Raw genomic sequence first — 6,000 nt, 5'->3', positions numbered from 1 at the left:
ATCACCCTGTAGATCACAAAAGCAACGGCGAAACATTTTTGCTTTCCCACGCGATCGGCGTGACTGGTGGTGGGAAAAGTTCCGAATTGACATCGTCTCGTCAATGTGGACACCTACATTTGTAGGAGTTCATCTCCCTTCATGGTGTGACCGCCTGTGATCGGTAATGATAAGCTATATATGAGTATATATATTGGATAATAGTTAATACAACAACCGATGACCGAAAGCATCCTGCATGACATTGCTCAACCGTGACTCTTCATGTCCATTGATGCTAATGTTACGCTTGCTATGGTATGTTGGGGTATAGTAAGAAGCTATTTGCGTGCTAGCTGAAGGTGCTAAGCGCTAAGGTGCTAAACAAGTAGCACCTCCTGAGGGCTGGTTTTTGACCCTAGCATCCTCAGTGTGCTAAAAATATGTATACCCTCCAGGGTGCTAATTTTTATTACCCTTCGGGTCTTAGATATGAGGTACTAATTAAAAAGCATCTTGTTAGCCCCATACAGGAGCCGTGGTGCTACGATTTTTATGGTGCTAAAAATAGCACCCTCTTAGCCTGCTTAAAATAAGCCGGTGGGTGGTGCTCGTTTTTTACCATGGTACTAAAGTGCATTTAGCTGCTTGGTGGTGCTAAACTTTTTTTTTTACAGTGCAGAGACCGGACGACCGCTTGCTTTTGGGTGCCGTGCAGGTGCTTTAGCACCTTGATTTAGCGATAAAAGCTACATATTTTCTGTGCTGTGCGTTTCGTTCTCTGTAAACGTTTCAGATAGTCATCAAACAGCAATGTGTTATGCTAGCAATATGTTTGTTTAAAGTTATCTTGCTTTGGTACTTACCATTGATACTGAGAGCAGATACTGGGTTATCAAGATGCGTTTTAATAAATTTGAATCGAAAACTTTGTTAGTGAAAATATGAGAAGCTACAAAAAACGTTTATAAATCGTACGAGCCATATGAGTTTTCAAAGGCACGTGATATAAGCCTATGTGCGTATTTTTTTAGCATTCTGATTTGCATTGTGAATGTCGTAGGACAACTAATTATCTATGTATATGCAGCGCGACGTACGTCCTCTTTTGACCTGTTAACACATGTCATTCAGCCACTGAACCGAACCTTCAAGGATAATCCCTTCACCATGCGCTGTGTGCATGCGTATGTACTTCGGAAACACACGAACACTCAATTACATACAGCGAGCACGAACACAGGTAGTCCAAGATCAATTCAGCCAACACTCCATTAACCACGCAGCCCTACACACTGAAAACCAAAACGATTCTCTATTCCCTTTGATCATGGTGTGTCATGCTCCTATAACTCTGCCGTTTTCCTGGCGGAATGCCCTTAAAATACTCAAATGATTCCTCAAATGATTCCTTTTAAGCATATCAGGGGTTTTGGTCTAAAACAACACCCTGATCATTTTCTTCGAACATACCCAAACTATACCCTCATTCTTTAAATACCTCCCTTGAATTCTTCTAATATACCCTAGTGTACAGTCTCTGCCGCTACTGTCAGATACCGTACCTGTGCCGCTCGGCGCCTCCGGCGGTGACCGGTCGGCGGGCCGGGACTGGCCGGCCGGGCGGGCGAGGAGGACAGGCAGTCGCTCCCTGGACGTGTTGCTGACCACTAACCCGCGCCCCGCTGGGCTATTCAGCCATACGCGCCCTGCTGGGGATAGAACCTTAACCCTCGTTTTGGATGTGTTACGATATATAAAGGGAAATCGGACGAGGGAGCTGAGAGTAATGAGACAGTTTCTGAGCAAGTTCTACGACGAATATACCTAGGGCATTATTATTTTCCCTTCTGGGTTTATGTGGGGTCTAATGCAAGAATACATTGAGATCAGTGATGGAAATCACAGAATAATACGAAGGTGTTACGTGGTATAATGCGAGTATAGTTTGCAAAATATTCCCCTTATACGCTTAGAAGGAATACTAGAGGTTTCGATGTAAGGGTATTTTGGTAGGTTAAAAGGAGTGTACTGTGGGTATCGCAGGGAATAGAACAGGAATCATATTCCTTTCCTCTTCGGTACTTACTAGGGCATATTAGAAGAATTCAAGGGAGCTATTTAAAGAACAAGGGTATAGTTTGGGTATATTCGAAGAAATGATCAGGGTGTTGTTTTAGACCAAAACCCCTAATATGCTCAAAAGGAATCAAAAAGGTTCTCAGTGTAGGGTATATTAGAAGAATTTCAGAGTGATATTCAAAGAAAGTGTATTTGGGGTATATTCGGAGAAATGATCAGGGTGTTGTTTTAGACCAATTCCCCTAATATGCTTAAAAGGAATCAAAACAGCTCTCAGTGCAGGCACGTTTGCCTATATCTGTATGCTTCAATGCAGCAAACAGCCTCACAGACACGTTCGCCTAAACTACAACATAGCACAAAGCCGCACCACGAAACGGCTGTCATAAGCCAGGTTTGATCGTTGTCGGCTTTGTACAGTCCACAGCAGAAGTAATGTGCGGTTTCAGTCATGGGTATGTTCTGCTTCTGAAGCTTAGGAACGATTAGCCAGACTACAATGAAACTTTGAATGTAGCTTATATGTATCGTCACCCTTGCAGCTGCAACTTTAGCTATTGACATCTTCTTTTCGATCACTCCGCATTAAACAATCGCCAGTCAAAGCCAACCGTTGAGATTGGTAAAACACTACATTACTTTAGCGGTGGGCTGTACCTACAATGTAGGGTGAAGTCGTATAAGAGTACGCACTTAGTGGATTTCTTGCTCTCATTTGTTTAATATTTTAAAGAAAGAAATCGCAAATATGGAATATTAAAGTTCATTGAATTGGCCATCAACCCATGAGGCAACGATCCTCCATCGTAAATGGAAGTGGTCTAAAACTGACGGTGTCTGAACCGCTGCTGTCGCGTACTCTTACCACATGGGGTGTGTAAAGAGTACGCACGCTAGGCGGGTGGAGTACGCAAGCATATGAACACACACACCTATGCAGCTTTTACTGTCCAAATGCTTAACATCAAACTCAGAAGACATTTAATTTAATTCTAGTATCCAAAAAGAAAAACATAAAACAAATCTGACAAATCTATAAATCAAGAAAAAATCATGTCATGTGGTTATAAAAAATGTACAATAAAAAGGGAGAATAACTCGTATTTAGAAGAATTTCGGGTACGCATCTGCCTCACAGTGTTCCATTGATGATATAAGCTACATTCAAAGTTTCATTGTAGTCTGGCTACAAAACAAACGTCATTGAGCGATATATTAATTATTTTATATTTCTGTATATTCGATATAATGTATAAATCTGCGTACTCTTACCCTCATGAACAGTGCGTCCTCTTACCCTACATGCAATTCGCGCACAAAACAACCCCGGAACATTGTGCAAAACTTCCCAAACAGAATATTGCACTGCACAGTATTTCCCCAGAAAACCTCAGGCAAGTTTCCCACAACAATCACGAAAATGTACCTTATCTCAACTGTAAAGTATCAAAATTATAGTACCATACCATAATAATATCATAACGCTCGAAAATAATATTAATCGCCTTAAACTCAACAGCGTCGCCGCACAACGCCCACGCTCCGTTGGTGACAAACACGCACTGGCGGCTTCATGTCACTTCATGATTTCGACAAACCCGCATTGCTAAGCAACCGAAACAGCTGATGCGTACTCTTATCGCCCGCGTACTCTTACCCGCCCTTACCCTACGTACAGGTCTCGCGGGTTTTAGCGGTAGGTTTTGCACCTAGAAAATTTAGTGTACTTCAGGCTATATCTTCGTCGTCTTAAGCTCTTAAGTGTTGAAGATGCGATCGACTTGTTGGGTAACAAGCCGGCCATGATCGTGTAAAATGGCTTCATCGTAGATCGATTAGTTTCTGAGATATAACCGGAAATGTAAAAGTGCAAAACCTACCGCTTAATCTCGCGAGACCTGTACGTGTACGGTGGTTCCAGGGTATATTGTATTAAGCCACTGCACTGGTTGTTTAACTGTCGCTTAGCATTTGGGTTAGGACGGACATAAGTGAGCTCAATATTTCATTTTCTAAGTTCAGCCTGTATGTATGCATAGGCAAGACTATTTTACTGATATATTTATACAGGGTATATGATTGCAGCAGGACACTCTACTAGATTATACCTACTGTTAATGGATTGTCTACAGGTGACTGATATGCACCATCAGTCGTGCGGCCGTTTCCGCTATCAGTGAGTATTCTTGAATCGGCCTAAGGTTTTTCGCAAATAACGTATAAACTGCGGAGCGTACACTCAGAGAAATATTTACCCTAAAAATATGGGTATTTCACGAGTACCAAATCGGTACTATATTGACGGGTCCTTTAACGCCGAGAAAACGTTTATATCTACTCAGTCAGTGTTAGACTACCTAAACTGATTGTATCACATGACCTGCTTTATTGTATACATACCAGCTATTCTTAGCTATCTTTACCTAAAAAATCCGGGTTTTTCACGAGTACCAAATCGGTACTAGTTTTACGGGTTATCCTACCTCCAGAAAACGAGTATCAATACCCTTCATTGTTTCGCATGAACTATTATTACGTACAAATACCAGTGATTCTAGGGTATTACTAGCCACAAAATCCGGGTATTTTTGGAGTACCAAATCGGTACTACATTTACGGGTTATCCTACGCCGAGAAAACAGGTAGCTCAACCTTTTTGCGTCAAAATACCGAATTTATTTGTGTCACATGACCTTCTCACACGCATACGTACCGAATTTGTTTGTGTCACATAACCTGCTCACACGTATACGTACCAGTGATTCTTTGGTATTGTTACCTTTAAAGCCTTAAACTTATCCGAAAGTTATAAGGTACTTTAACACCATGCTTTATTTGTGCTACACTTGTCGCAGTTTGCTATAAATAGAACAAAACAATGATATGTAAAACGGAGTTCGCTTGTTTATTGGGTTCCAACGAGATGGACAGAACCGGATGAAGATCATCGATTTAATTATGAAACATGTCATGACAAACAAATAATCAGATTTTTCGCACGATGTGGACGCAGTCCCTTCCCGCCTACGGCTGTCGTCAGCTGGCGGTCAACCGACCGGTGAGCATTGCCCCGTCCCGTAATGCAAGGTCTATACTCCCATTCGTACCTGTAACACCGCGTACGACACTCCACTTTTATGGCGCAATGCGCGATATCCGCGGCCCTGGCAGTTAGCTTGTTCGGTCGTCGATCCCCATGTTTGTCGGCCGGTTCAGGTTGTCCTGACGCTGGCCGACACTCAGCGTTGCAGTCAGCCAGGATCTGGCCTGGCCTCTGGATCCCAGTGCTGTTCCTTGACATCCCAGCCCGGTGCTGTTTCTTGTTGATTTGAATGCTTGGTGCCCTTGCACAACACGATCCACCACCACACTCGCCCGGGAAAGAAAGTCACGTAGCTCACTTCCACAATAAACCGCGTGAAACGCGAACAGCACTCGCCGTGCGGCTCCCAGCCTCTTCACACACCCACCACGCCGGCAACGGCGGTTCAAACTGGCTCATACTGAAAGCGTGCGCGCCAAACACAAAACGCGGGACGATGATTGGTGGAGAGAAACACCCTTCTGCGCATGCGCGACCTAGGCCACGCCCCCTGTTAAAATTACTCACAAAAGGTAAATCTACCTTTAAAAAATAAGGAGTCAGAAAACCACATTTAAGTACTTATACACCCTTACGAGTTGATGCATGTTACATATAACTGTTTTTCAATAACAAGTAGTAGAAAAACATGCTGGTAGAGTAGCCCTACACCACCGATTCTGGTTTGTTAGGTAGAGGTACTCTCTCTTCTGGGTAATGGTACCCGAATCTGCATGGTACTGTAAACCCATATCAGGTACATTTGCTACAATGTGTGTAAAAAGAACCATAGGTGTACAGGGACCCAAAATAAATGGTGTATGATTATTTCTGTCCGAGTTTTAATATCCGGAGAA

The sequence above is a fragment of the Amphibalanus amphitrite genome, unplaced genomic scaffold (assembly GCF_019059575.1).
Source record: "Amphibalanus amphitrite isolate SeventyFive unplaced genomic scaffold, NRLGWU_Aamphi_draft 001091F_arrow, whole genome shotgun sequence".
In the NCBI taxonomy this organism is placed as follows: domain Eukaryota; kingdom Metazoa; phylum Arthropoda; class Thecostraca; order Balanomorpha; family Balanidae; genus Amphibalanus; species Amphibalanus amphitrite.
This window is presented reverse-complemented; position numbering follows the sequence as displayed.